Here is a 12,175-nt window from a genome sequence, read left to right as displayed (position 1 = left end):
CTATGGTGCTCTCTATCTCACCAATCTTTTCTAACTGCTTCTCCATTGACTATCCTGCTCTCCTCACTAAATCTGGTAGGAAAAAGTTTAAAAAGGACATCCTGGTCTCCAACCCAGGCCTCCCTATCGCTGACACCTACACTAGTGCCTCCTCCAAGGAAACTCTCACTGACATCCTCTTTTTCGTGCCTTCTCCTGACCTATGGACCCTTCATATGGTCTCTGTGCTCTCTCCTTTCTCCTCTTCCCCCATTAATGGTGGCACCCGTTGGGATGTCCTCTTGGCTTCCTTCCACTCCTCTAAGGCCATCATTAATGTCTATGCTAATGGGACTGTCTTGGTCCAAGGCCCTCAGGCCAACCTTCACCTCTTCGATAGACGCTTCCCACGCCTCATCAACTTCCTCTCCTCTCCTGCTGTGCCCCCTCCTCTGTCCTTGACTAACTTGCCTCTTCCCTCCCTCCCCACCCCCTCTCATGCTCCTTCTTCACCTCCGCAGGGCGTACCTCTGATCTGTACCCCTCCCCGGAAGTCCTTCAAAGATGGCAAACTTCTCCACATTGCCACTCTTAACTCTCGCTCTGCCGTCAAACATTCCTCTGATATCTGCCGCCTTCTTGAGGAACTTGACCTTGACGTACTCGGTCTCACTGAGACATGGTTCACGGCCAGCTCTGTCACCAGCTTTGACACACTCCTACCCGACGGTTACAAGATCCTCTCTGTGCCCAGGCCCAACCGTGCGGGGGGAGGTGTGGCCCTTATCTTCCCTGAGTGGATTCCTGCCACTGTTACTCCCATGCAGACCTACTCCTCTTTTGAATGTCTTGTCTGCCGACTCTCTCTCTCTCCTAGCCATTCCCTTACCGTTGCTACTATCTATCGGCCACCTGGTCAAATTTCCTCCTTCCTCTCCGAGTGGGCGGACCTCTCCTCCTCACTCCTGTCCTCAACCACTCAACTCCTCTTTCTTGGAGACTTCAACATCCACCTGGATGCCTCCTGTCCCCCCTCTGGACTCTTTCGCAACCTCTGCGACTCTCTCTCACTCTCTATTCTCCCGTCTGGGCCGACTCATTCTGCAGGGCACACTCTTGATGCCCTGATCTCCTCTGACCTTCCCCTATCTGTCCCTCTCTCCACTCCTCTCTCCTGGAGTGATCACTTTCTCCTCTCCTCCCACCTCACCCTCCCTACCCCACAGGCAAAGCCACCCCCATCACTGCCACCTTCCTTCTCGGTCATCCGACCCATGAAGCGCGTGTCAGTTGAGGCTTTCGCTGCCACCTTTTTGCCCCCTCCTCCCCCTTCGGCTGACTCCCACCCTGACACAGCCCTCTCCACTCTCCACTCCGCTATATCTGATACTCTTGATATCCTTGCCCCTGTCATGAGAATCCGCCTGAAGCCCAAAGCCAAATGTAACTCCTGGTATGACTCGGATCTCGTCACCCTTAAGCGCAAGTGCAGGGTGGCAGAGAGGAAATGGCGTGCTTCATGTTCATCCTCTGACAAACTGGCCTGTCGCCTACTCCAAAGGCAATACCGGCTCTCCGTTCTCACCAAGAAGAGAGCCCTTATCCAAGCCCGCATCTCTGCGGCATCTAACAATTCGGCCGAACTCTTTAAAATCTGCAAGGAGCTGGCCAACCCTGCTGCAGTCTCTACCTCTCCTGTCCCCTCCCAGGCCCTCTGCACGGCACTGGCCTCTCACTTCATTTCAAAAACTCAGGACATCCTGTCCTCACTCTCCTCCTATAACCTCCCCCCCTCTATTCCCTGCCCTTCCTCTGGCTCTTCTGCAGCCACCCCTCCTCTCTCCTTCTCTTCCTTTCCCCTTTTTTCTGCTGACGAGGTTTCAAGACAAGTCCGATCTATGAAAGTCTCATCAAAACAGGTCCACCCCTGTTCCTCCAAAACTATCAAGGACCACATTGACTCCTTGGCTCCTGCCCTTGCTGACTTCTGCAATCACTCCTTCGCCTCTGGAGTCTTCCCAACCCCTCTCAAGCACTCCCTTGTGCACACCATTCTTAAGAAACCCTCTTCCGACCCTTCCTGCCCAGCTAACTATCACCCAATCTCTATCACTCCCTTCCTGGGCAAGCTCCTGGAGAAACTGTCCATCTCCCAGCTTAATCTCCATGCTGAATGTGTTGGTAGTCTTCATGACCATCAGTCTGGCTTCAGAGCTGCCAGAAGCACGGAAACTGCTCTCCTGAACATCCGTGAGGACCTGCTCTCGAACCTTGACTCTAACATTCCATGTGTTCTCATTTTGCTTGATCTCTCTTCTGCCTTGATACTGTCAACCATACCATCCTGCTCAACCGTCTCCGTGATAACCTCGGTATCACTGGTCAGGCTCTGGCGTGGCTGACCTCTTTCCTCTCAAATCGACCCTCCCAGGTCCAACTGGGGTCTTTCCTCTCTGACATCTTCTTCTCTACCTGTGGTGTCCCCCAGGGATCTAACCTCTCTCCCTGGCTGTTCAACCAGTATCTGGCACTTCTCGCCCACCACGTCGCCGCTCTCTGCCCCTACTTTCAGTGCTATGCGGATGATACCCAACTCATTTTCAGGCTACCCTCGGCCTCCTCTTCTCCTTCCCTCATCTCTGACTGTCTTTCTGCTATCCAGGAATGGTGTGCCGCCAACGACCTCTGCCTTAATGCCAGTAAGACTGAGATTCTACTCATCGGCACTCCCACTCCCTCCTTCCCTGCTGCTCTCTGGCCGGCCTCTCTGGGCCCTCTTCCTACTCCTACCTGCAAGGCAAAAAACCTTGGGGTCATCTTCGACTCCACACTCTCCTTCTCTCCTCACATATCCGACGTATCTAAGAAGTCACACTACCAGCTACACCTCCTCAGAGGTATCCTTCCTTTCCTCTCCTTCCCCCAGAAGCTCACTGTCTCTAGAGCCCTGGTTCTCTCTAAGCTGGACTACTGTAACAGCCTCTATCTTAATCTGCCCTCCTCTACTCTCTGCCCTTTGCAACTCATCCAGAACAGGACTGCAAGACTTGTCCTTGGCCTCAAGCCCAGGGACCGTATCTCTCCAGGACTGAAATCACTACACTGGCTCCCAGTGACTGCGAGGATCAAGTTCAAAACCCTCTGCATTGTCCACAAGGCCGTCTGGGGCCTTGGGCCAAAATACCTTCAACTCTCTCTTCCTAAATATCTTCCTTCTCGAGCTCTTCGCTCATCCGCCTCCAACTCCCTCAGGGTCAGCCGCTTCTCCAAACAACGAGTTGGGGGCAGATCTCTTTCCACTGCAGGGGCCTCCCTCTGGAACAGCCTTCCTACCTCCCTGAAACTTGAGGGGAACCACCTCCGGTTCCGGAAGCACCTCAAAACCTTCCTCTTTGCCTCCGCTTTCTCTCCCCCTCTCCCCTGCTACTACTACTGAAACTGCACTGAATCTGCAACTGGGCCATTCACCGTTCTCGGCCCAGCCACTCTCCCCTGCACTGCCTCCACGGCAACCCCTGCACTACGGGACTGTGTCTGTATCCATACAGCCCCCCTTCCCAGCACTTGTTTGCACTTACCTCGCACTTGCCACCAGCTGGCCCTTGTTATTTATCCTGTATGCTGTATGCTTATAACCCTGTACTGCACTTTCCCCTCTCCCTTTCCCCCATGCACTTTTCCCTTCCCCTCTACCCTTGCACTTGCACGATCTGAATGACACCTGGCCTAGTAAGATCGTTGTCTGTCTCCCCTTGTTCCCCCCCCCTGCCTCGTCGCGCCTTGAAACACTTGTGTATAGGCGCGTTACAAATGCCATATCATATCATATCATATCACGATGTGGCAAGAGAGTTTGCAATCCTGGACAACGGTGCAGATATTTTCCCCTGATCGTGATTGCTTTTCAGGGCACCAGTAAAAGACACATGTGGGTGGACAGCGTAACATTGTTTCAGAGGGCGGATGCAACCCCTTGTTTTTTTTTTTTAAGGTGGTTGCTCAAGTATTTGGATACTACGATTTTACTCAGGTTGTCATGTTCCCAGTGCAGACGCTTACCCACAAGACCACAATCACTTGTTTCATATTGAGATTTTGTTTTGAATGGAATATTTCACTACAGATTGCTGGGTTTAAAAGGTGAGCACGAATCCATAGAAGTCGGTTAATACTGTGATCGTATGAAATTCCCTGTCTATGGGTGACAATACCAGTTTTTAAACTTCGAATCCACATAGAAAAGAAGTGATGCTCTCCATGGATAATTGCTGGTGAGTGTCAAATGGTATACATAGTAGTCAGAAGGTTAAAAATATCAACTTTCAGGAACCCAGTCCTGAAGGTACAGCCCCTGTTGTGAATGCGCGTGTTTAAGCTGTTAGAGATGAATAACCACAAATGTTTTCAACAGTAACATGTGGAAAAATGTGAGATAACAGGAGAGATAATTCGTTAACTACAGGTAGGACAGAAGACCCATATGTCCATTGTCCAAGGTGTAATATGGAATATTTCACTACAGATTGCTGGGTTTAAAAGGTGAGTACCTTTTAAATTTTGCCAGCATATTTATTGAAATATTTCCTCTCTGAGGTTATTTTTCTGGTGTTCATTACTTTTTTTAAACGTCCAATGTTATTTTGTCTTGTGCACTAAAGAGTTGACCTCTGCTTGTGCACATTCTTCTAAGGAGAAGGTCAATTGAACTACATTTGTATATTTTACTTTACAATATGTGACCACTTACTGTGTGTATATTCATGGGTGCCAGCTTTTGATTTTCACTATGGGGTCAAAAGTACTTACATATGTTATTCTTGCAGCCGATCATTTTTTTTACCCTTTTCTGTGCTGCTTAAATGTGGTTAGTTGGGGTTGTGCGATGTATCACAACAGTTATCAAAAGACCGGCCATAAAACAAGGGGTTTGTAGCATGCTGCTTAACCAAAGTGTGTGATCCTCTGCAAATAATTTAATTGCACAGGGCATTAACTAAAAACATTGGAAGTTCTGAAAAAGATAATAAAGAGCTGACCTCCACGGAAGAGGAAATTCAAAGGATGACACAGACCCACGCATGCATGGGAGAAGACGATGCGGAAGTGCTGGCTCTGAGGTAGAAATGCCTGGGACTTTGGGAGAGGTTAGGAATGTATAATTACTCAAAATGTATTGAAAGACAGCATGCAGAAGGGGACAAACTGAGCAGGTTGTTGGCATGGCTATACAGTCAGGAAGAGAAACGAGAGCCCATCCATGCAGTCCACACATAGCAGGGCACCACATGTCACACTCAAGAGGGAATACATGCTGTCTTTCGGGTATTCTACCAGGCTTTATACCATGAGGAGACTGAAACCACACAAACAAATATAGAAGAAGTGCTAGGCAAGATTGGCCTCCACCAGCTGGACGCTGAACAGCATACAGGTTTGCACACCCCCATTACAGTAGAGTGAATATTGGGCATAATACGATCCTTGCTCACGGGCAAAACCCCAGGCTCTGGCAATCTACCCAGTGAGTTCTACAAAGAATTCATGGAGGAATTAGCCCTGCACCTCCTGGACGTGTTCACAGAGGCATTTGAGTCTGGTGTCCTCCCGCGTAGTCTAAGGAAATCTATAATTATACCCCTCCTAAAACCCAGAAAATAGCTGTTGGAGTGTGGATCATATTGGCCCCTGTCCATGCTCAACCAGGACAGTAAGATATTGTTGGCCAACAGGTTAAAGCAGATGATTCCTAAGCTTGTACACCCCAACCAGATGGGCTATGTACCAGGCAGGAGTATGTCCTGGAATATGAGGCGATTGCATCATGTTATAGATTGTACTGCGAACTGGGAGACCCCCTGTGCGGTCGCCACACTGGATGCAATAAAGGCATTTGATTCAGTTAGATGGGAGCGGCTTTATGCTACACTGGATAGATTTGCCTTTGGCCAAGGGTTCATTAGGTGGGTAAAACTGATATACGCCAAACCAATGACACGAGTCAGGATGGGTAAACATATCTTAGATGCTTGGCGCTCGAAAAAGACTTCCGGCAGGGCTGCCCACTATCTCCCTTGCTTTACATCCTAACTACAGAACCTATTGCAGAAAATATCACAGCAAGTATAGCCATTGATGGCACAAGGCATTTGATTTCTATGTACGCTGACGATACATTGTTATACATTCAAAATCCGGAAGATAACTTGGAACTAATACTAGAGGTTCTGCCACTCTTTTCTCAGCTTCCAGGTATCCCAACCAGTGTAGCAAAATCGTCTTTATTCCCACTGGCAAGTCTCTCCAAAAAGACGCTCATGGAACTGCCAGTCCTGGTGCTACAATGGAGTATGGACTAGTTCAGATATTTTGGGGCGCATATTTATCATGATCCAGTGCTAAAAGATATCCATAATAGGGTGAAAGCTCTAGAGAGGGTTAAGAATTCGATGAGATTCTGGAATAAACTTCCCCATTCTTTAATGGGCAGAGAGGCATTGCTGAAAATGGTGGTCCTCCACTGGTTACTACACTATTTTAAAAAATGTCCTTTACTACATTCCCAAAGCCTTTTTCATCTCCCTTGACACCAGTTTATTCTCTCGACAATGCCGTCGTCTGGAGGACGATAAATGGAGCACATCCAGTGTTTAATGCATAACAATGCAGATATTTCTTTGAATAGCTCATTGAAGCATGCCATTATTGATTTTCTTGCACACTCCCCAGCAGGGAAACACTTCTCCTACTAGAAACTTGATTTAGCATCTGGATGTGTTCACTGCCCCTCCTCATTCCAACGGGAGAACACGCAGACAACAATCAAATAACAGTATGTGTTGCACCACTCTCGCATGTCAGCAAAGCCAATATAGAACTCTTGAAATGGTCAACTGGGGTGCAGTAATGTGCCTTGCAGCGTCCTTAATGTTTGCCCCATATTGTATGTGTGACAAATGATGCAGTTGGAAATAAACACATTTAATAATTCCCGAATGTTAGGCAAAGTCATGTAGGTCATCGTCCTCAGTGATTGGTTCAGTGATGAACGTTGCTGGGTACACTGTCATACACCCGACAATGTGAATGGAGGGGCTGGATAGTTTTCCCTCATATGCCAAGGCCCTTTGTGTCATAAGTGTGGATTTGGACCATACCAATATAGCAAACACTGTGTGTTCCACATAGAACGTCACTGAACACCCCATTGTAATAATCACCGATTTCTCAATGTCGAAGGCTGCTGCTGCTAGGGCCTGTTCGCAGGGGAACGCGCCCTGCATTACTGAGTCCAGCATGCCACTTTAGTATGCCAAGGGTTTGTGGCCCATGGTACTTTTCTGTGTCAGCACTGCTGTTGTCATCTGTCCATTTGAATGTGAAAACAAATCAAACCACCTCAGACCGTAAGGGATTTTACCCAATCTCCCAGTTCACCTGGTATTTGGACCCATGGACTGTAACGACATGCACGTGAATGAACATATTACAGTTTCCAATCATCAAGCATTTAGCTTTGACTTCAAGATTGGCATTGAGAACGACCCATAGGTCGAAACACGTGTCGGCTGAAACAATTAAATGGACTTATTTGATACAAGCATTATTTGTCGATTTCATATGCATTTTTGAACGAGTTTTCAGGTCCTAGCGCAAGGCAGCATCAACTATGCAAAACTTTTATGTGTAGTCAGGGTTTGCTAAAACAGGGGCTGTACTAATAACGTCCTTGAGCTCCTTGAAGCTGCTGAGCATTTCCTCTGCCCATGTAATGATGCTTTTTGAATTTTGAGTCTTTTAGTCTGTGTAATAACGGCCTGGTGGGTGTATGTGGTATAGTCGACGATCCATGCCCTGCAGTAATTACACAGACCTAGGACCTTTTGCATGTCTGTCACTGGCTGGGGGGTGCTGCACACACTGCTGCTGCACACACTGCTGCTGCACACACTGCTGCTGCTCACACTGATGCTGCTCACATTGATGCTGCTGCACACACTGCTGCTGCAACCTCAGGCATTACCTTCTTATCGCCTGGATAGGAAGTATAGCTCACGGGCAATGCATTTGTCTTGGAAGCAAGACAATGCAGCGCAACACAGGTTCAAATCCCGATCCTGTGCTTTGAAACCACTTGTTGGTATGAAGCGTGTTATAAATAAACAAATAAATTAAAATAAATACCATCAATGGAAAATGGAAATCAGTTGACCTAAATATAGCCCTTACTGTTGACAATATTGCATGTTTGTTTTGTTTACCTTGTACCCTTTGTCTGCCAGCAATTTCAACAACGTGATGAGTCCTTCCTTTACCGCTGTTCATCAGTGCTGCACACCAACAGATCATCAACATATTTGATAAAGATACTGGGCAAATGTGTTTCCTAGATCTGCGTGGAGTACACTGTTGATGCTGGGGGACTCGCAGTACCCCTGGGGGAGCCTAGTGTGCTGAAATTGCATCCCGCATTAAGTAAATGCAGTGAGGAGTACCGCAACAATTGGGGATCGGGGGTAGAAAAGAAGACATCTTTCAGCCAATGACAGTAACATGGGTCATTGTGGTGGGTATGTTACACAGAATTGTGAGCTGGGTTCGGTACTACTGTTAACTGAAGTTGCTCTATGCTGTTTAGGGGCCCAAATCCTGAAACATCCTCCAACTTGAGCCCTTCGCTTTCTTGACAGGGTATATAGCGGTGTTGCAGGGGGAGTCTGATGGTACTAGAATGCCCTGATGTAACACCGCTGTGATGGTGTCATGTATCCCTTCAACTGCCTCTTTGGACAATGCAAATTGCCTTACTCTGGGCAATACTGCTCATGATTTGAGGGAAATGTGTACTGGTGTCAAACACTTCAACAGGCCTACATCATGGGGATTGTTTGTCCATAAACTGATGGGTACCTGGATCAGATAATCTTGAGTGAACTGTGGGACACTTCCTGCTAGCATCATGGGACATGGTACATTTTGATATTGGATCATTATCTCTCATGGGACACAAACTGCCAATATAATCTCTCCATCATTGTTCATATCCAAAAACAGGTGGTTATCAGACACTCTACTCAATGGCAGAACAGGGTCTATGCACAGGACACTGCATCAATCCCCTCCCTCCAGATCTGTCCACATCAACACAATTTTGTCTTTTGACACCACCACTGCTTCCAAATAGAGTGTAATAATGGTCCCTGCAAACGGAGGCACTGCCCAGAGCCCTCCCACCCCAAACACTGAATATCTACACTACGAAACTAGCATGTGATCTGTTGTAATATGAATCTTGTGAAATGTCTGATGTACTGTCTTACGTTAAAATATCAATAAAATATTATATTGAAAAAATAATGGTTCCTGCAACATGTTCTTGGGGCTGTTCTGGTCTAACAGGAGTTCTGATGGTATTCTCCACTCTTGTTTGCTACACCTGGCACTGTGTTGATCAATAGTGTAGCCCCATACATCAATAGGTCTGGATCTATGGGTACCCCACTTTTTACCCCCTCACTCCCCAGTGCATGCACAATTAACATTGCCCTCACGTGACATATACCTGGGGTGGCACACACTATACCTTCCTCCGTGAACGAAATGGTCTTATTAATTAACACCACCTCTTACTCGCCAGGATCCTGCAAAGCGTCTTCCCCCCCTGGGTACTCCCCTGGGTACCCTCCCAGGTGCCCTCCCTGGTAATGTCCTCGATACCCAATGTTCCAGCCGTACCCTCCTCTGCTTGGGGGCTGCTTGCACCTCCCACAATAATCCTCTGCTACGCTTGCCCAGCTTGCGGCGCAGCTACAATGGCTCCCTTCTCTGACAATTTCACTAGCTTCTTTTGTACTAGTTTTGCTTCATCTGTGCTGTTTCCTTTGCCTTCTCCTTCAAATGTTTACAATGGTGTACTATTATATAGTCTGTATCGCCGCCCACCCCTTCCCTTCGATACCCACCACCTTATCTAGTGTTTTCTGTACTTTTCTTATCCATGAAATAGACAAATGCTATTGACCGATCCCATGGTTATCTCGTTTCCGCCCTCCACATCTATTGTATTTGTAATATATACTGAGCCGGGTCTTCTTCATCCTGCATAGATTGTTGCATTATTGACTGGAGAACTGGTGTATCTGGGAATGCGTGCTGCAACTCACCCCCAGGCCCTGCAATCATTAAAATGGGCACCTCCATGGCTGTCATCCCCTAATCACACCACAGGATACCCTGCTTTAACCCAAATATCATCAGCCTGATCTCCCAATACTATGGTGAACAAGCTCTTCATGTCACCCACAGCTGCTAGGGTAATGCCTGCTGTCTGCTTTTCAAATGTGTAAATCAATGTTCCCGCTCCTGCGGAAAGGGATGGTTGTGTCTTTATTAAATAATTTCTGTCCTTGTGTGGCCAGGGTACATATTGTGCCCTCATAGGCCCTTTGTTCAACAATGGGAACTGTGCCCCCACCATCCTCACTACTTCCCCCCACCTGCTTTCCCTTCATAACTGCAATGCACCGATGGCGGATCCTCAACCGAGGCCCTTAAAAACTCTACACCTGCAGCGATTTGATGGGTGAGATTTCTTCATCCCCCCAAGTCATCCATTGTGTCCCACTCTTCCTCTTCTGCACCTGTGCCCATATCAGCATCAGGACTGAACTGACCCATAATCCAGACTTCCTGCCCGTGGCCTTCCCCCATGTAAACCTTCAGACTGCTGCACACTATTTTCCTTCTCAACCTGCACATCCTTGATTGACTTGCTGTCAGTCCTGAACAAAATGCCCCCCACCCTCGACTTGTCTGTTCCAACAGGGGCTCACTGCCAATCTCCTCTATCCAACTTCAATCTTGCTAACTCTTCCTCTGTCCTTTTTAACACCTCTTCTAACTCTTTATGCATCCTCCGATCTAGTTCTCTACGCTCTTGAGCTCAAGCGGATGCAAAGGCTACAAGATTCTGATATTGGGACAGCATCAGAGGAGGAGTGGTGGCTGTTAGGCAGAATCATATGCAGTACCCTTTGGGAACACCACACACAATTAAGACTACAAGTGCAAGTACAAATTCACCTTTGGTACAAGCCTGTACTAGACAGTAAAGTGGTAGCGATGGCTGAGCAGCCAGACTCATCTCAAGAGTGAAGTGAGCAGTATCAGAAGTTACACAAAGGACAGTAATTAATATGGTTCAAGCAAACACTGATTCAAGGTTTCAGAGTAAAAGAATATACATTTATTTACACCATCAGTTATAAAACAATTCACTAATATAAAGCAGCAGAAAATCACAATCTTAATACACTACACCACACCCAATCAATTCTGGACAAGTTAAGCTCAAAATGAAGTGTGAGCAAAATGGCACTCCAGCAATTTAAAAAGGGAGGGAAAAAACAAGGGCAATCTAGAAAAGGCTTACTACAACTAGGATTCAAATCAATAGGCCTGGGCCAATGTTAATGGTTCAGAGTCTTTGCAGAGGATCACACATTTCAGAGTAGTTCGCGTTTAAGTCTTTGCCAAGAGTTCAAAACGAAGTTGGTCAAAGGAACATTTATTCAAAAGAGTAGAGAAGGACAAGCCTTCGGAGAGGCGAAAGATTTAAAACACTTTCACCGCGGGCAGACGGAACGAACGACTGGATTTGAACAGTACCTTAGATGAAGAAGAATTCTGTAGCTGAGCGGTTGTTCCTGGCAGTTCCTGCAGGCTCACGGTTCCTGAAGTGACTGATGGACTGACAAGAAGGAGGAAGACTGGAGGGTCCTGCACTGCCCAGGGAAGAAGCCAGCAGTAGAGCAAAATGACGAATAAAAGGTGTGCTCATTAAAAGCACGAAGGGACTCTCTCAAGCTGGCTATCTGGTTTCCTGTGGCACAGCAAATTCGACCAGGCTGAAGAGGGAGGTCCAAGGGCTTTGTGAGCTGGTTGGTTCCACCAGGCTCAAGGGGAGAAGACTCCTTGCGGATCTTCACTGTCGTCAGAGTTTCAGGCGATTCGGACCTGCAGCAGGGCGTCACTGGGATGTCCAGTAGTTGCAGCAGTCGTCTTCCTTCAGCTCCTCTTTGGTTATCTTGTTCCAGTGGAGACTCTGCCTCTCCAAGTCCCAGAGACCTGCTTTTAAGCAGTTTTCCCCCATTCACACAGCCTGCTGTCAATCACACAGCAGGGTGGCTGTCCTGGCAGG

This window comes from Ambystoma mexicanum, chromosome 3q, assembly GCF_040938575.1.
Source record: "Ambystoma mexicanum isolate Mex_15411 chromosome 3q, UKY_AmexF1_1, whole genome shotgun sequence".
Taxonomy (NCBI): Eukaryota; Metazoa; Chordata; class Amphibia; order Caudata; family Ambystomatidae; genus Ambystoma; species Ambystoma mexicanum.
The sequence above is the reverse complement of the archived record's forward strand: the minus strand, read 5'-3'. Positions refer to the sequence as shown.